At 40.8% G+C, this 19,867-nt stretch overlaps 1 long non-coding RNA gene across 3 annotated transcripts in view; it reads right to left on the bottom strand.

Annotated features, from left to right (window-relative positions):
• LOC147632182 (uncharacterized) overlaps positions 1 to 19,497 on the bottom strand; it is a 244,820-nt gene extending 225,323 nt beyond the window's left edge. Inside the window, exons 1-3 of one of the 3 annotated variants that reach the window (XR_015267281.1) lie at positions 19,411 to 19,463; positions 19,064 to 19,221; positions 18,657 to 18,898 (exon numbers count right to left, since the gene is read on the bottom strand). This is a non-coding gene — a long non-coding RNA (uncharacterized LOC147632182). Of the gene's footprint in view, positions 1 to 18,656; positions 18,899 to 19,063; positions 19,222 to 19,300; positions 19,316 to 19,410 lie in introns of those variants that run through there. The other 2 variants (XR_015267282.1, XR_015267280.1) reach the window with 2 other exon arrangements.
• Between the last annotated feature and the right edge of the window lie 370 nt (positions 19,498 to 19,867).

Genomic DNA, 19,867 nt, shown 5'->3' with positions numbered 1-19,867 from the left:
GGTATAGGGTCTAGGTGTACTAGGAGTATTCACTTGAGGGGAGGTGTTGAAATATACAAGTGAATAGGGTGTGTGGGAACAAGCTCTTGGATAGAGGCTGTAAAAGAGGAGATGTAATTGTGAAAGAACCTGTTAAAAGGTTAGAAGAATCTACTGGGAGAGAATAATGGGTAGCATGAGGGAATTTAGGAGTGTGGAGATATTCTGGGAGATATTCAGGGAAAAGAGAAGAGGTGGAGAGAATCAGGCAAAAGGTGGAGATATTTTGGGAGTGAATCATGGAGAAATCAATGGGATTTGATGCTTGATGTAAACACTATAAATTGAGGCATAGCCCTAATGAGAATTTGCTGGTTTTTGAGTATCCATGCCTACATTAATCTATGTGCTAATTATTCACTAATTACGTCTTAATCACTTGCTAATCACTTTGTTAATTATGTTGATTCTAGTGTTTGATCCACCATAGCTCATCGTTTTGCTCAAATTTCAACATAAAGGACCCAAGGCTTTGTATGCGTTGTCCACTAGGTAATTGAATTTTGGAATGGGCAATTTTAAGAGATAGTTTGCCTAGGGAAACCAGGTTTCCCATGGCAAAAGATTGTGGCTAGCTATGGGAGACATGGCATGCTTTTTTGCATATTTCTGCTAATAAAGAGAAAATCTATCCAGACTCTAAGGGTGGTTGTTTCAGGTTGTAGACCTACACGGGTTCATGAAGGGCTGGACATTTGGGAGAATGAATTGCATGCCGAGTTTGCAGTCTGGGAGGGTGTTAAGTGTAGCAAGGATTTTCAGCCCGTTATGGTCAACTTTGTCAATACTACGGACAAAAGTAACCGTGCATGGCACCCATGTGTCATCAAGGGCTTGATGACAAGTATCTCAAACAAAGAGATTGTTGCTCCTAGCGGTGGTCATCACAGAGTCTTCAGCAAAGTGAGGTTTAGGCACATAAGATGTGATTTCTAGGTATATAAATTGACTTTGAATGTTTGAGAGCCTTTGTAGTGGTAGACATGATGTGTGTCCCAATCATGGATCAATTGTGTTTCTCGCATGAAGGGTCTACCCAAGATTCTCTCATATGCGGTATTACAAAAGTTCATTACTACAAATGTGAGGTGGAATGTCATGTCACATAGTTTTACCTTGAGGTCATGCACCAGGCCAAGGGTTTTGTAGATTTCTCGTCCACAAGCTTGATCACCAATGTGGTGGGATGTCATGTCACATAGTTTTACCTTGAGGTCATGCACCAGGCCGAGGGTTTTGTAGATTTCTCGTCCACAAGCTTGATCACCAATGTGGTGGGATCTGCAAGGCATGGTTGGCCGCCCCAGTTTTCCCAGCATGTTCTTTGTGAGGATGTTGATGCCAGCACCTCCATCTAGGATGCCTTTGACCACATGTCTATTGTTATCACCTTCAATGTAATGGCCCAGTGCATTTACTTGAATTGTGGGTGCGCCTTTGGGTTGGGGTTGTGGTGATGTAATAATTTAGAAGGATGGGGCTCATATTCATCCGCGGAATCTGAGTTAGCTTCCTTCTCCATAGAACTGTGCAGTTTTCGTTCCATCCTATCCCAAAGGTCATTCCATAAATTTGGACTACCTTTCAAGGTTTCAATTGGAATTTGGATTTGGGAGGAAAGGAAGGCTGAGAGGCGGGCCAAGTCGCGTTGATGTGAGGAGATTCCTCAGGTACGGGGCCTTAATCATAAGGTGGACTAGCAATAGTATATGGAAAAAGTTCAATTTGGTCCTTATATTGATGGGGATGGAGGTCAATATTTGATTACCATAGGAGGATAAAGTACCTTTGCAAATTTGGTGTGGGGACCTCATCATGAGTCTCTATCCGACTCTATGTCACTATTTGTAGTGAGTTGTTTGATGTGAACATGGGATTTGGGCTTGGCCGCCTATGGAATAAGCACTGGAGGATTAGGAGGCACATGTCAGGCGCAATGTCATGTTGGTAAACAGATCTTCCTTGGCTTTTAACATAAGTGGGAGGCACATGTCAGGCGCAATGTCATGTTGGTAAACAGATCTTCCTTGGCTTTTAACATAAGTGGGGGCCCGACCTTACTTGGTGCAAAAGTTCAGGTTCTATGGGGGGGACTACGCGCACTCAGGTATTGGGTCAAAGGTCAAAGCAATGAGCGATGGTTCTAGTTGAGCCTAGGTGTCACCGAATGGAATGGAGGCATTGGGGGCATGTAACCATGACCAAAAGGTGTCCATTGTGTGCGGGGAAGCTTAGAAAAGCTCCAACAGTGCATGCGCGGTCCTAAAATAAGAGTTTTGGCTCTCTTTTATCTTACGTGTGAATGCACAACTCTTAAGGTTTAAATTGTCTTTTGAGGTGTTTTATACGTGTAAAAATGACCCTCATGAGTGGTGGAGGTAGACCATAAGCACAACTAAAGATTTGAAAATTTTAAATTTTAATTTTTTTTTCAGAAAAGGTATGGTTGTACGCTTAGGTTGGTATGGTCATATGCTTAGGTTGGTACAGCTACATGCTTAGAAAGGTACAGTCGTGACATTTTTTTATTTTTTTTGAATTTTTTTTTGGGGACAGTACGTCCATATGCTTAGGTTGGCACGCGCGTACGCTTAGGTTGGTACGGCAGTGGTGTTATTTGTTTTTTTCAAAAAGTTTTCTTTTTTAGGGCAGTACATTTGTATACTACTTAGGTTGGTATGTCCCTATGCCTAGGTTGGTACATCCGTATGCTTAGATTGGTCCTTGTGTATGCTTAGATTGGTGCGGCCATACATTGAGGAAGGGTACGGTTGTGGAAAAAGTTTTTTTTCCCAAAAAAAAGTTTTTTTCAGGTTGGTACGGCCGTACGCTTTGAAGCATATGCCCATGGCCTTAGGTGTGAACGGTTGTTGCAAGTTTGAAATTTGAATTTGAATTTCAAATTTGGAGGGAAGTGAGTAGGGGACAACTAAGATCCCCTCATGATGCAAGGTAGGTAGGAAAAGCTTACCTCTAAATTAGTGGATTTCAATTAATGTAGAGTCACTATAACTTAACTAATGATTAATCTTATTAATTGCATTGTTAATCACCTTTCAACCCTCTTCTTTGCCATCTAATTACTCCCAAATATGGTGAGGAGTTTAGCGATAGGGATTTGATAGATGGATTAGCAATGTTTAGGCTAATCCAATGATGTGATCATCCCCAATTCATCCCTCTAATTAGGTCTCTAATTAACCCACTCAATTCATCCCTCTAATTAGGTCTCTAATTAACCCACTCAAAAGAGGAAAAATTAGGCAAATGAGACTTGATTAGTGCTAATTCTTGCTAATTAAAGCCTAATGGGAGTGGACTAAACATGGATTTAGGTTAAGACAAGTGTTTAGAACACTAATACCACTCTAATTAGTCTAATTAAAAGAAATTAGGCTAAAGTTTTTGATTTTTTGCTCTCTTTAAGTTTACTAATCACATCAGTAGATTAGTGATAAATAGTGAAAACTAAGGGATAGTTTATGGATTTTTAACATTTTTTGGTGGATTAGGGTTCTAGCTAACAATGCTAACCTACCTATTCAAAGTAATTAAGAAAATGAGAAAACATTAAGCTAAAAATTAAGAAAAATAGTTTAGGTTTAAGAAAAACCCTTTTGATTAGGCTTTCTAATCACCCAAATCTCAAGTTTCTTCACTCAAACTTGTGGCATTCCTACTCTAAACACAAAGCTATACATGAATCACAACAAAACAATAAAAAATAATAATACAAAACATTAAAATACGTCAAAAAACCAAAAAAAGACCGCATGCCAAAATGCTTACTTGGCACTGAGCTATGAAGACTTGTTCGGATTCGAATCAAAGATGGCTTTGACAAGTAGCGGTTTGGCACTCCGTATAGCAGCAGCTCCAAAGATATCAAGAAAACCCTACCCTAACGTGTCATGGGAAGTTTCCTATCTACCGAGCCCCAGTAATGCTCAAGAGATCCACCGTACCGCCATCCTCCCGCACTCATTATCACCCCAAGGTGGTTGCTCTAATCCAATGGGTGATGTAATTTCTCTCGTGAAGATCGTGTGGGATCTTCACGAGATGAAAGATGATCGTGTTGGTAGCCTAATCACTTAAGAAAGAGGGAGAGAGGGAGCAAGAGGGTACAAGTGATTAGCAAGAGGGAAGCAAGAGAGGACAAGTGATTGCAATCACTCCCAACCCTAACCCTAAGCACACCACAGATGCTAGATGAGAGTTGCAAGAAGAGAGAGGGAGAGAGAGAACACTCTAGTTCTATTACACAAAAGGGATAATGAGTTACAAAAAAGAGAAGCTGGCTTTTATAGTTCCAAACCTTTTCCCACTAGGCCGCTCACGGGAGTAAGTGACCCGGGACGCCCAAAACATAGTTACAAGACCTTTCTCTATGGTTTGGTCAAGTGACCAAGATCCTCTTATCTGTCCTTTGAAGCTCAATACTTGGGAGATTCCTTAGGGAATTTCCCTCATCAAATGATAGGATTTACAATATAAAGCGAGTGCCCATTACATAAGTGTGTAGATAGAAGTTGTCTCGTAGAAATGTGTTAACCAATATATGGTTAACATACTCCCCTTCCTAAACTCAATCACATTCTTATGATCGGTAAGAGATTGTCGAGGCATGCCGGGAAGTGTTGCACTTGGTTGGTTGTCTTGTCTCTCCAAAAATGAGAGGGGGTGGGGTAGTTAGTAAGATGGAAAGAAGTTAGTGGAGTACTAGTGATTAAGTATCCAGCTAGTCTGATGGGCTCTTATGAGTCTGCTTTCTTTTATGGACCCAGTAGTACTCTTTATTTTGTTTTTGGTGTGTTTCTTTTTTTTCACATTTGCGGCGGACATCCTCGGAGTACATGAATGAGTAGACTAGCACAGAACACTTAATGACTAGTATCCACATGGTAGGTGGTATTATTAAGGAGGATTTAGTAAAACAATAATGTTAGGAAGCAAGTGAGAAGGGGAGAATTCCAAAGGGACAAGGACACAATACGCATGGAAATTACTTACGCTTCGAGATGCTATATGTTGATTGCAATGTTACTTAAAGCTCTAGCATCTTTGTCAAGACACTGTAAACGGGTATCGTGGGTTCCCCTAGATGTTGAGTGATTGGGTTGCGGTGTTCTCTCTTTCTTTTTTGTGTGGGTTGTATTCTTCTATCATTAAAGCTCTGGGATCCTGTGTTGATAGGAGTGGTAGTTGGTGAGATGAGGATCCATAGGTGTTGAGACGAAGAAGTTATGGGTAGGATTGATTAGGCATGAAGCACAGTTATTACGATGAAGCAAGGTGATTAAGAAGATCCAAGCGATGGGTCATACCTCTCTTCAAAAATTCTATGTGCTATGTTTTCATCTATGTTTACAACAACAACAAGATTACTTGTTGTTGCTGCCTCCATACCCTCATGTGCATCTTGTAAGGTTGTTTGTAGTTGTCCTTTTTTTTGGTGCTATGTTTTCTTCTATGCCTATTGTTGTCTCCATATCCTTCCATACATCATTGATTTCTATGAAGAGGGGTATTGTGGATTTTGAGCGAGCTTCATTCGGTGACCTTTTTTGCAAACAAAATAAAATAGCAAGTTTTTTTACAAATATATGAATTAAGAACATCTAGAATATGCTTTGGAAGTCTATATCTTTGTTTAGATTTGATGAGCTAACAAAAAAATGTATGTGATTTTGCAAGTAAGCCACACTTGCATACATATTGACCAAATAATTTACTACAAAATGATCTCTGTCAAAGTCAAAATGTGCAAGTGTAGGATGGTAAGATGTGAGGAGAACAATGAAGCACTAGCTGATGGTAGAAAAATTCCTTAGGATATTCACAAACATAACAGGCGGTCGGGGACTAGCCAATCTTGAAGCTTTGTCTTAGGGTTGGTTTTTGTTGGCTTAGTTGGCTTTTGGCGCTTGGGTGGTAGAGATGGCCGTTTGGGGATCCATAGTTTTGTGTAGCCACCATCGTAGGAACATTGAGCTACTACAGGAAGGTTCTTAGGCACCCACCATTGATTATCATTGTTGGAGGGTGTTGATAGTGCTTGAGTTGCTACAAGAAGGTTATTTGGCACCCACCATTGATTTTCATGAGGATAAAGGTAAGATTGTCATTGTTGGAGGGTGTTGATAGTGCTTGATTGACCATCTTTGGTGAGGCATGGGGTGTGGTCACAGGGGAGACTGCCCACTGATGAGGATGGGGCGTGAGGGGGAAGGGCAGTCGAGGGTGAGTTTGTGTATGATTTTCTCTTGGGGGACACAAGAGAACTGTGACCTTTTTTTTGTTGATTTCCATGGAAGCCGTTTCTTTGTGTCAATTTATTTGATTAGCATTAATCCACTCTTTTCCAATGATTATCCAGCCTTGGAGTGTTCTTATATCAATGACATAAAATCTGCACTCCAACTGGTTATTTCCAAAGGAAATTTTAAGAATGAAATACCCAACACTCATTAGACACATTTAGTGCGATATTTGAATATAAGTTTCTTCTTTTGTTATCGTGGGTTTTCTAAGATTTTTCCATGTCTCCAAGAATATGAGATTGGTGTGGACCATGGGGTAGATGTGGGCTTGCCGCCTTTGTAGACCGTTCTTAATCTAGAGTCCAATCCTTATTCTTGGTGGGTTTAGTTTTGGTGGTAGTGAGGGGGAAGTGGAATACTTACTAGTTATTGTTTGGGGTGAGAGAGTACCCTTTGTGGAAGAAGGTGGTGTGGGCAAAGGATCAGATTGGATGCACTCCCGGTCCCTAGAAGATCATCATTACCTTGCCCTTGGGAAAATCGATGGTAGCTGTGTTGTTAGCGGAGTTGATTATACTTGTAGCATACTAGACCTAGCTTCCACCAAGGATGAGTGCTTCTTTGGTCTCACGTATGGGAACCACATAAAACTTACATGCCGCATGAGTTAGAGACATCGTGTAGTACAGTTTGTGTAAAGGACCCAAGGCTTTGTATGCGTTGTCCACTAGGCAATTGAATTTTGGACTGGGCAATTTTAAGAGATAGTTTGCCTAGGGAAACCCAGGTTTCCCATGGCAAAAGATTGTGGCTAGCTATGGGAGACAACATGGCGTGCTTTTGCATATTTCTGCTAATAAAGAGAAAATCTATCCAGACTCTAAGGGTGGTTGTTTCAGGTTGTAGAGCTACACGGGCTCATGAAGGGTCTGGACATTTGGGAGAATGAATTGCATGCCGAGTTTGCAGTCTGGGAGGGTGTTAAGTGTAGCAAGGATTTTCAGCCCGTCATGGTTGAAATTGTCAATACTACTGACAAAAGTGACCGTGCATGGCACCCGTGTGTCATCAAGGGCTTGATGACAAGCATCTCAAACAAAGAGATTGTTGCTCCTAGCGGTGGTCATCACAGACTCTTCAGCAAAGGGAGGTTTAGGCACATAAGATGTGATTTCCAGGTATATAAATTGACTTTGAATATTTGAGAGCCTTTGTAGAGGTAGACATGATGTGTGTCCCAGTCATGGATCAATTGTGTTTGTCGCATGAAGGGTCTACCCAAGATTCTCTCATATGCAGTATTACAAAAGTCATGTCATATAGTTTTACCTTGAGGTCATGCACCAAGCGGAGGGTTTTGTAGATTTCTCGTCCACAAGCTTGATCACTAATGTGGTGGGATCTGCAAGGCGTGGTTGGCCACCCCAATTTTTCGAGCATGTTCTTTGTGAGGATGTTGAGGCCAGCACCTCCATCTAGGATGCCTTTGACCACATGTCTGTTGTTATCACCTTCAATGTAATGGCCCAGTGCATTTACTTGAATTGTGGGTGCGCCTTTGGGTTGGGGGTTGTGGTTGATGTAATAATTTAGAAGGATGGGGCTCATATTCATCCGCGGAATCTGAGTTAGCTTCCTCCTCCATAGAACTGTGCTATTTTCGTTCCATCCTATCCCAAAGTTCATTCCATAAATTTGGACTACCTTTTAACAAGGCTTCAATGGGAATTTGGATTTGGGAGGAAAGGAAGGCTGAGAGGTGGGCCACGTCGCGTTGATGTGAGGAGATTCCTCAGGTACGGGGCCTTAATCATAAGGTGGACTAGCGATAGTATATGGAAGTTCAATTTGGTCCTTATATTGATGGGGATGGAGGTCAATATTTGATTACCATAGGAGGATAAAGTACCTTTGCAAATTTGGTGTGGGGGCCTCATCATGAGTCTCTATTTGACTCTATGTCACTGTTTGTAGTGAGTTGTTTGATGTGAACATGGGATTTGGGCTTGGCCGCCTATGGAATAAGCACTGGAGGATTAGGAGGCACATGTCAGGTGCAATGTCATGTTGGTAAACAGTTATTCCTTGGCTTTTAACATAAGTGGGGGCCCGACCTTACTTGGTGAAAAAGTTTAGGTTCTATGGGGGGGACGGTGCGCACTCAAGTACTGGGTCAAAGGTCAAGGCAATGAGCGATGGTTCTAGTTGAGTCTAGGTGTCACCGAATGGAATGGAGGCATTGGGGGCATGTTACCATGACCAAAAGGTGTCCATCTCTTTTACCTTATGCGCAAATGCACTCTTAAGGTTTAAATTGTCTTTTGAGGCGTTTTATGTGTGTAAAAATGACCCTAATGAGTGGAGGAGGTAGACCATAAGCACTTTTAAAGATTTGAAAATTTTAATTTTTAAATTTTTTTTCAAAAAAGCTATGGTTGTACGCTTAGGTTGGTATGGTCATATGCTTAGGTTGGTACAGCTACACGCTTAGAAAGGTACAGTCATGACAATTTTTTTTTTTTGGGACAATACGTATGTATGCTTAGGTTAGCACACCCGTACGCTTAGGTTGGTACGGCTGTAGGTTGGTACGGCAGTGGTGTTATTTGTTTTTTTCAAAAAGTTTTCTTTTTTAGGGTAGTACATTCGTATACTACTTAGGTTGGTATGTCCCTATGCCTAGGTTGGTACATCCGTATGCTTAGGTTGGTACATCCGTATGCTTAGGTTGGTACTTGTGTATGCTTAGGTTGGTGCGGCCGTACATTGAGGAAGGTAAAGTTGTGGAAAAAGTTTTTTTGTTAAAAAAAAAAGTTTTTTTCAGGTTGGTACGGTCGTACGCTTAGAAGCATATGCACATGGCCTTAGGTGTGCGGTTGTTGCAAGTTTGAAATTTGAATTTGAATTTCAAATTTGGAGGGAAGTGAGTAGGGGACAACTAAGATCCCCTCATGAAAGCAAGGTAGGTAGGAAAAGGTTACCTCTAAATTAGTGGATTTCAATTAATTTAGAGTCACTATAACTTAACTAATGATTAATCTTCTTAATTACATTGTTAATCACGTTTCAACCCTCTTCTTTTGCCATCTAATTACTCCCAAATGGTGAGGAGTTTAGCGATAGGGATCTGATAGATGGATTAGCAATGTTTAGGCTAATCCAATGATGTGATCACCCCCAATTCATCCCTCTAATTAGGTCTCTAATTAACACACTCAAAAGAGGAAAAACTAGGCAAATGAGACCTGATTAGTGCTAATTCTTGCTAATTAAAGCCTAATGGGAGTGGACTAAACATGGATTTGGGTTAAGGCAAGTGTTTAGAACACTAATACCACTCTAATTAGTCTAATTAAAAGAAATTAGGCTTAAGTTTTTGATTTTTTGCTCTCTTTAAGTTTACTAATCACACCAGTAGATTAGTGAAATAAATCGTAAAAACTAAGAGATAGTTTATGGATTTTTAACAGTTTTTGGTGGATTAGGGTTCTATCTAACAATGCTAACCTACCTATTCAAAGTAATTAAGAAAATGAGAAAACATTAAGCTAAAAATTAAGAAAAATAGTTTAGGTTTAAGAAAAACCCTTTTGATTAGGCTTTCTAATCACCCAAATCTCAAGTTTCTTCACTCAAACTTGTGGCATTCCTACTCTAAACACAAAGCTATACATGAATCACAATAAAACAATTAAAAAAATATACAAAACATTAAAATACATCAAAAAAAAACCGCATGCCAAAGAGCTTACTTGGCACTGAGCTATGAAGACTTGGTCAGATTCAAATCAAAGATGGCTTTGACAAGTAGCGGATTGGCACTCCGTATAGCAGCAGCTCCAAAGATATCAAGGAAACCCTACCCTAACATGTTATGGGAAGTTTCCTATCTACCGAGCCCCAGTAATGCTCAAGAGCTCCACCGTAGCCGCCATCCTCCCGCACTCATTATCACCCCGAGGTGGTTGCTCTAATCCAACGGGTGATGTAATTTCTCTCGTGAAGATCGTGTGGGATCTTCACGAGACGAAAGATGATCGTGTTGGTATCCTAATCACTCAAGAAAGAGGGAGAGAGGGAGCAAGAGGGTACAAGTGATTAGCAAGAGGGAAGCAAGTGAGGACAAGTGATTAGTTGGCTTTTATAGTTCCAAACCTTTTCCCACTAGGCCGCTCGCGGGAGTAAGTGACCCGGGATGCCCAAAACATAGTTACAAGACCTTTCTCTATGGTTTGGTCAAGTGACCAAGATCCTCTTATCTGTCCTTTGAAGCTCAATACTTGGGAGATTCCTTAGGGAAATTCCCTCATCAAATGATAGGATTTACAATATAAAGCGAGTGCCCATTACATAACTGTGTAGATAGAAGTCTCGTAGGAATGTGTTAACCAATATATGGTTAACATACTCCCCTTCCAAAACTCGATCACATTCTTATGATCGGTAAGAGATTGTCGAGGCATGTCGGGAAGTGTTGCACTTGGTTGGTTGTCTTGTCTCTCCAAAAATGAGAGGGGGTGGGGTAGTTAGTAAGATGGAAAGAAGTTAGTGGAGTACTAGTGATTAAGTATCCAGTTAGTCTGATGGGCTCTTATGAGTCTGCTTTCTTTTATGGGCCCAGTAGTACTCTTTATTTTGTTTTTGGTGTGTTTCTTTTTTGTCACATTTACGGCGGACATCCTCGAAGTACTTGAATGAGTAGACTAGCACAGAACACTTAATGACTAGTATCCACATGGTAGGTGGTATTATTAAGGAGGATTTAGTAAAACAATGATGTTAGGAAGCAAGTGAGAAGGGGAGAATTCCAGAGGGACAAGGACACAATACGCATGGAAATTGCTTACGCTCCGAGATGCTATATGTTGATTGCAGTGTTACTTAAAGCTCTAGCATCTTTGTCAAGACATTGTAAACGGGTATCATGGGTTCCCGTGGATGTTGAGTGATTGGGTTGCGGTGTTCTCTCTGTCTTTTTTGTGTGGGTTATATTCTTCTGTCATTAAAGCTCTGGGATCCTATGTTGATAGGAGTGGTAGTTGGTGAGACGAGGATCCATAGGTGTTGAGACGAAGAAGTTATGGGTAGGATTGATTAGGCATGAAGCACAGTTATTACGATGAAGCAAGGTGATTAAGAAGATCCAAGCGATGGGTTGTACCATTGACTAGGCGGCTTGTGTGCCCACCATGGTCCCCCCATCCATAGATGTACCTAGATGACTATATCAATGATGAAGCTTTGTGTGGTGTGTGCATGGACAGAGCCTAGTGAGAATTTCAGGTGTTGTGCATGGGCGAGGGAAAAAGGTGTGCTCGTGGTCCTAATCATCTAGAGACTCTTTTTTTTTTCACATGTGCATGTGTTTATTGGTCAACACCCCTAAAGAGGGTTTTGTACTGAGTGGCCCATTTGGCGAGATTTGTGAGCATACCCTTGAGAGTGGATCCTTGAGTGGTTGGCTAAGCTCTGTCATTTGTAGCATTGCCCCTTGGGTTGGTGGTATGTTAAGGGGTGGGGTGGAGCTTCATGGATAAGGCTCCTTGTGTTGAAATGGCTAGGCGAGTTGAGCTTTTAAGTGCCCATGGGTTGGGTGTGGGCAAGTCTATAGGCACTAGTTGAGGAAGAGGGGACTTGTTTGAGACTTGCTTGCGTGTTAGTTGCCAAACCATTTTGAGTGCCCATGGGTTGAGTGTGGGCAAGTCTGTAGGCTTTAGTTGAGGAAGAGGGGACTTTCTTACGCTTTGGTCTCCAAACCATCTTCATTGATTGGATAGGAACTAGCTTGGTTGGTGTGGTCTGGGAAAACTAATGAGGGTTAAGCCATGGGACGACCCAAATGATGGAGCTCCCATGGTGGAAGCCTTGGACATCTAAGAGGAGCTTGGGCACCCATTACTAACTGAGTGAGGAATTTCTGTGGTTGTTGAGGCTTGATTATCCATACCTATTTTGTGGCCCGCTACCCCACCGAGACTCGTATGTCCAATGATTATTAGACCCATCAAGGGAGTGGTGATTATCCATACCTATTTGGTGGCCCACTACCCCACTGAGACTCCTTCAAAGAGAGAGAGAGAGAGAGAGAGAGAGAGTTGTCTCTTCAAAGCATCAAGACCTAAATCACTTCAGGCACTAACAACATTGTTGGCACCCTCCTCTTAGACATTCCTCAATGTGATGGGTCACCTTAGTAGTTTTACTTCTAGTGGTGTATGACATGTTCTAAGAAAAACAATAACTTACTATTTTCTTTTGTTGTATATAGCATTATGGGAGAAAGAGAGAGAATGCTTTAAATAATGCATTTATTCTTTGTTCAATTTGTAAAAGACACTTTGTCTATTTTCTTTCACTTTGTCTTGTTATGATTGTATGCATGTGCTTCCACTTTCTTGTTACTCGTATTCATGTTTGGAGGAAAGAGTTTGGGTGTCATAGGTATGCATGTTGTCTTGTTTATGATTTATATGCATGTGATTCCACTTTCTTATTGCTCATATATGCATGTTTGGTGGGAAGAGTTTGGGTGTCATAGGTGTGCATGTTATCTCCTAGAATATGCGCTAATTCCATAATATTACCAAGTGTTTAGAATAGATGCAATGTCATCGCCTCTACTTTGTTAGAGTGGGGTTGGTGGGAAATAGTGGTGTGACTTGACAACATATTGGTGGATATGTATATTAAATGTGGTGCCCTTTCAAAAGGAGAATCTGAAAAGGGAAAAGAACTATTTGGTTAGCCATCACACCTACACACATTGATCCATACATGAGCATACCCCATGTGTGAACTAATGAACATGGAGGATCACCTTTTAATCTTTGAGATAATGTTCATTGCATTTTGGTAATCGTAAGGGCCTCATGTAAGGTAGTGCGTTTGGAGTACATGTCAAGATTGGTGTTCCAAAACAAAACATCTGAATTGAGCCCATGTTTGTGAATATCCTAAGGAATTTTTCTACCATCTGCTTCATTGTTCTCCTCACATCCTACCATCCTACACTTGCACATTTTGACTTTCACAGAGATCATTTTGTTGAAAATTATTTTGTAAAAAAGCTTACAATTTTATTTTTTTGCAAAAAAGGTCACCCAATGAATCTCGTTGAAAATCCACAGTACCCCTCTTCATAGAAATCAATGATGTATGGAAGGATATGGAGACAACAATAGGCATAGAAGAAAACATAGCACCAAAAATGAGGACAAGTGCAACAACCTTACAAGATGCACATGAGAGTATGGAGGCAGCAAGAACAAGTAATCTTGTTGTTGTTGTTAACATAGATGAAAACATAGCATATAGAATTTTCAAAGAGGTAAGAGCTAGCAACTTTGAAGCTAATCTAGATCGATATCCAAATCCAGTGCCTTAGGATAAGCCAAGGATGACTAAGATATTGAACTTGAATGGCTTGCTATTAAGCCGTTGTGTTGCTTATTCAACTTAGGTGCATTGATTTTCTAAGGAGATTTCTAGAAAGGTTTAATGTAGGTATTCAACTTGGGTGCATTGATTTTCTAAGGATCTTGCTAGAAAAGTTTAATGTAGGTATTTGGTCAATGATTATGGAGCATAATATCCTTGTGAGATGGTAGAAACCTTGCAAAGATATGAAAAGGAGAGCTTACCTTTCTCTGTGATATGGAGTGAGTAGGGATGCTACACTTATAGGCAAGAGGATGATAATTCACCAAGATAAGGTTGGTGTTGAGGCAATGTTCAAACACTTGGAAAAAATCTCAAAGGTGTTTAGATGTGATGCTAGAAGGACAATACTTATCGTCAATGACTCTCCATACAATGCATGCCTTAGTCATTCATTGAGTTAATTAATGATACATTTAATTTACAATAGAAGGAAGATAACATTATCCTAGGGGAGTTGCTGTCTTACTTGCTACATCTTAATGAAGCTATAAATGTGCGTAGTGTGATTGAGACTAAAACCGGTATAGACAATTGCCTATGGTTTAGGGCCATAAATACTTTAACATCATCCAAGTAGTTGTTTAATGAATGGAATGAGAATAATATTTAATGGTCAGGAATGGAATATAGAACAAGAAATATTTCTCTTGTTACAGTAGTCCAACTACGTAGGTTATAAGAGAGAATCGAAGGGTGCACCCTATGGGCAAAGTCATAGTGGTGGGGCAATGAGTTGCCTTGACTTAATACATAAAAAATAAGACTTCTAAGGGATTCTCCTAGGATGAATCGTATGAAATTTATTCATCTGACTGGATAGCTAGGATACAAGGTTGCTTTATCAAGCCATACTTTATCAAGCCATACAAGGTTGCTTTATCAAGCCATACTTTGCTAACGATTACCTAAAGCGACTATAAAATGCATATGGTTTCTCCTAGTTTCATGAAGGTGTACCTCGTGTGAAGGCTCTTGAGCAACTTAATGATTGAGAATTTGAAGAATTAAAACTTTAATAGGATGATCTTATGAAGAAGGCGCTCATTCAATGGAGTGTGTCCTTATATGGAGGAGTACCATTCCTATTTCAAAAGAAAAAAGATGTTACATATTGTCTTTGCATGGATTATAGAGGACTCAACATGTACACTATAAAGAATAAATATCCTTTTCCTCACATTGATGATTTGTTGACTAGAGTAAAGGTTTTTTTGGAGATAGACCTAAGATCTAGCTAGTGTATTATTAGTGTTGAATACTAAGCGAGTGCATTTGGAGTACATGTCAAGAGTGGTGTTCCGAAACAAAACATTCGAATTGAGCCTATGAAGGCAACACTCACCTTTGGCTACCCAAGAATGCTGCCTGTACTCATCCACCACAAAAACTCCCCATGAAGTTGCACAAAGGCTCCTCCCCATAGCCGATGGTTAGGCAACCCCAAGAACAACAAAGGCAACAATGCTAAGTGCCTACAAATGTGCTCAATGCTCAAGGATTCCATGAAGGCAACACACACCTGTGGCTCCCCAAGCCACACTCAAAAGCATCTCCTCCCCGTCGCCAACCTACTCGTTGCTCAAAGCCTCGTCAACCAAAAACCAAGAAGCCTCGACAACCACAAACCTTCATCACTCACACAACGATGGGTTCCTAAGAACCACTTAGAAGCCCAAGGCTTCCATGATAGGAACATCATTTGGCTCCCATAGCTTAGATCTCAGCAATTTGCCCAAACCACACCAACCAAGCTAGTACCTATCCAATCGCCAAAGATGGTTTGGTGACCAATGAGCAAGCATGTCTCCTCTTCCTCAACACAATAGACTATGTAATTACCCACACCCAACCCATGGGTGCTCAAAATCTCAACTTGCCTAGCCCTTTCAACCCACGGAGCCTCTTCCACGAAGTTCCACCTCGACCCTCGACTTTGCCACTGACCTAAGGGACAGTGCTGCAAATGGTAGAGCTTATCCAACCACTAAAAGATACACTTAAGGGTAAGCTCACACTCAATGGATCATCACCAAGATAATCTAAGAATAGTTGAACACTTTTCTCAAAACCTTTTTGGGTAACTTACTCGTGCTCACCTTGTTTCTTGTTTGGAATCTTTTATAGAGAACTCATCTGAATTAGTCCTAGTTTTCCTCCAATGCCACCACTCTAAGCTGCATATTAATCCATTTAAGTGTTACTCTCTAGTTTCCCAAGGATCCCTCCTAGGCCATATAATCTCTGCAGAGGGAGGATTAGCCCTAGATCTAGACAAAATTGTGGCCATCCTTCATCTTCTTGCCCCACTTAACCCTAAAGGTTTCCCAGTCTTTGTCAGACACACTAGTTACCATCGTCATTTTATCCACATGTATGCTAACATAGCTCTTCCCATGACTCACCTCGTCAACCCCTCCACCCCCTTCTAGTGGTCCACTAGTGAGTCTAAGGCCTTTTCCTATCTTAAGAAATGCTTGACAGAATCCGCCATTTTGATCACCCGTGACTAGTCCATACCATTCCATGTGCACATAAATGCTAGCTTATTAGATGTGGGTGCCATCCTCACCCAACCTAGATCAGGAATACTAGATGGACTTCCCTATCTACTATGCAAGACGCCTTCTCACATAGAGTGAGAGAAACTACAACCCCAGAGAGAGCATGAAGGCTTTGTCATTATCTATGCTTCCCTAAAGTTCTAGCACTACCTTCTCAGCACACATTTTTTTGTCATATCTCACCACCATGCCTGAAAATACCTCCTAAACAAACCCTTGGTGTTGGGAAGAGTGTGGCATTGGTTTCTTCTCTTCAGGAATTCGACTTTGAAATCTTGCTCTAACTAGGGAAGCAGCATGTCATGGAGGACGGATTGACATAGGGGATCCCTTCATAGGTATCAATGATTATCTTCCTGAGAGTATGTTGTTGAAAGTGGATTCTACCTTAGATTTTTTGGGGATGTTCTTCTTTTACTATCTAAAAGTACCTTCCCTCCTCGAAGTACATGTGCCATCTAGACCTCATAAAGGGTCAATAGTACAATTGGTGGTTGGTTAGTTATACAGAGGTGGACATGATGGCTAGCTCCTCTGCCTCACTGTGTGAGCCCCCATGAAGGAAATTACATCATTGAGAACATTCACACACGAATAGCTAGGGCCAACTTTCACTACATAGAGAATTTTTCAGAGTGGCCTCTAGTGGTCGTCCATGTTTAAGGATGCAAGGATTTTGCCAAGGCTTGTGACACCTACCAAAGGTGTCAACGAAAGCCAACTTGCTACTCTAATCATTCACTACCACAACACAACCCCCCTATTGATGGGCCTGAAATGATAAATTTTTACAAAAGCATCATTTACATGATCATTAATGTCATATAAACAATGTTTTTTTTGAGCTGAAAACATTGTGTTGCTTGAACCACCACCTATGCAATTGAGTCACTCGACGATCCCTCCGGCCCCTTTGGTATAGCAGCTCGCTACGCCACCGAGACTCCTTGCTCAAAAAGTATGTCCCTGACCCTAGTCATATCCTAGAAGATGATGAAAACTCTATTAGCTTAAGGCTAGCTAGAATTGGAGGCTAAAGTAGCGCTTAACACCCAAGAAAAGCCTCTTAGAAACCCGACCCTAAGGGAGTGTCTGGATAAATGGAAGTTTTATTGTCTAGAGGATGCATCATGGGATCAAGAACAAGATTTGCTAAGGGACTACCACCAGATTGTGAGATGAGGACATCTCGATTCTTGAAGTTGGGATGTAATATCCCTCTTATCAGGTATGTTGATTTTTTATGCATATTAAATAAAGATTGTAGAGAGAGAGGGAGAATTTAAATATGTTGCCCTATGTCAAAGTCCTAGAAATTTAATTACATGGCGTGACCACAGATACATTGAGGCAACTTAGTAGCATCCTTGCAGATGTTGTGTAAATACTCTTAAATATGCACATTCAGTTAAAAATATGCATTGGGTCATGCGCCATACATAAGTCATAGGTGTAGGCCAATTATCTTACATTAGGACATTGGTAGCAACCTTTGGCTACAGATTTGGGAGGGGGTCCACCTAAAAAAAAAACACTAGATATCCCTAATACATCATCTACAAATACATCTATGTACTCCTCTCTTGACATAGGTGGATACTCTTAATACCTTAAAAAATGGCTAATATTTGGATGGGCGGTACCCCTTGTGGTAGTCAAGTGGTGTGTGTGTGTGTGATGTAGTTATTGAAGCTACATCCTCCCAAATGGGAGCTTCCAAAAAAAAAAAAGACCACTAGTTGCAAACTAATGATGTCCATGTTTGGTGTTATTCGCAAATAATCTTGAGATAGCCTTGCTATAGATATCGGGATGCCCTTATTGAAGGGTTTTGATGATGGCTCGATAGTATTCATCCATATATCCTAAGTTTTGAAATGACAAAAGTGAATCTCCTAGTTTTTAAGATGGGAGTATGTTTTTAAGTTTGTTTCTTAAAACATGCTTTCGAGATATTGTGTCATTTAGCTTGTGAAGACTATGTTTTCAAATGACTTATAAGACGAAACATGAAAATTGCTCCTTGCAAGTGAACATGCTGAGCTATCTATGTGTATCTCTATCAAACCAAGGACCACACACCACATCATGTGGTGCTGGCCGCAGGTTCAAGTCCCCTCATGTGATGGGCTGGTAGTGGATGCCACATCGCTTATACAAAGGCTTTTGTTGACTCTGCATGAACTGACTTTTGTGTTGCTGGTATCTCAACCCGTTTACATTGCATGCGATGCATGCTACATGAGAGATTTATATTCCGATCAGATCTTGAAATTGCAGCCTTTTCAAGATCGTAATCTTTTTTTTTAAAAAAAATTATGGAAACATACAGTTAAACAAGGCACAAATCGAATATTCAAATGAGATATCAAAGACTTCAAATTATTGCTCACAAGTCCTTTATTATTGAAAACCGCAAAGCCGAGGACATCAACATGCCCCTCGCTCGAAGGACTCAGGAGGCCATGCGCAGAGATAGGCGCGCACTGCAAATTCTTCAATGCAAATGCGTTGATTACATCCCAAGCTGGCGAATGTATTTACGGGGTTGATTATGTACTTTTCCGACTGTGGCTTGTGCACCGCAGAAGCAAGCTGCAGGAGGAGACAAAGGTAGTTTTTGATCAGCACACTAGCATGGGGAATTTTAAGTTGCTCGCGGGCAGCAAACCATCAATTATTAATGGGTTTTGTTATGACTAGGCTAGGTCACAAACCATGAATTATATAAATGGATGAGCAGCTAATTAGGGCACAAACCAGCACAGAATACAGCACTCCCGACCGTCACGCATTGTGGAGCGTAGCCTTCGTCGCATTCATTGGATACCTCGCAGGAAACAAACCCCGTGCATGTGCAAGTATTACTCCCCATGGCGGGCGAGCGTGATCATCACCGTGAGAGCAAGCAGCATCACCTGTGCACACACACACACGCACATAAGCATATTCGGAATATCATAATCAAGGACTAATCGTGGATCTAAAGAAATAAACCTAGTTCAGCTACGGTGGAAGGTGAACAAAAGCATCCTTTAAAATCGGATTTGGTCGGGCGCAGTGTATTAGAATTAATACTAATATGAGCTTGCAGGATTTCTGAATACCTGACGTGAATACGAAGCCATTCCTTATCTTGCTTTCAAGAACTGAATACAACGCGCTTTTAGAACCGGTTATGATGTTGCCTAGCCTTGAATTTAAAAAATTCGAATTTTTGAAGTTTTACAGCAAGCAGATCAGCAGGCCACTCGTGTTACTCGTGACTAAATGTACTACTGCAGATTTTTAAGTTGGCTTCTCGTGTCTTTAAATTGTCTGAGTTCGGCTCGTGACTCATGTCGGTACTCTCCATAGTATAAATTTGAGATTTTCATAAAATTACCATTGGTAACATATTCCAAATTTTGAGTTACAATTTGGTAATTTTCTAGATCTTAAAGTTTCCAAAAATCTCTTTATTTCGTTCATACACGCTAGATGTTGTATGAGTTTCAAAAAATTAAAGCTATTTCTATCAATTATTGAGGGAACTTGGGAAAAAATAGCAAGATATTATAGTGA

Source organism: Cibotium barometz, chromosome 14 (genome assembly GCF_041138505.1).
Source record: "Cibotium barometz isolate CiBa-2024 chromosome 14, ASM4113850v1, whole genome shotgun sequence".
In the NCBI taxonomy this organism is placed as follows: domain Eukaryota; kingdom Viridiplantae; phylum Streptophyta; class Polypodiopsida; order Cyatheales; family Cibotiaceae; genus Cibotium; species Cibotium barometz.
The sequence above is the reverse complement of the archived record's forward strand: the minus strand, read 5'-3'. Positions and strand labels throughout refer to the sequence as shown.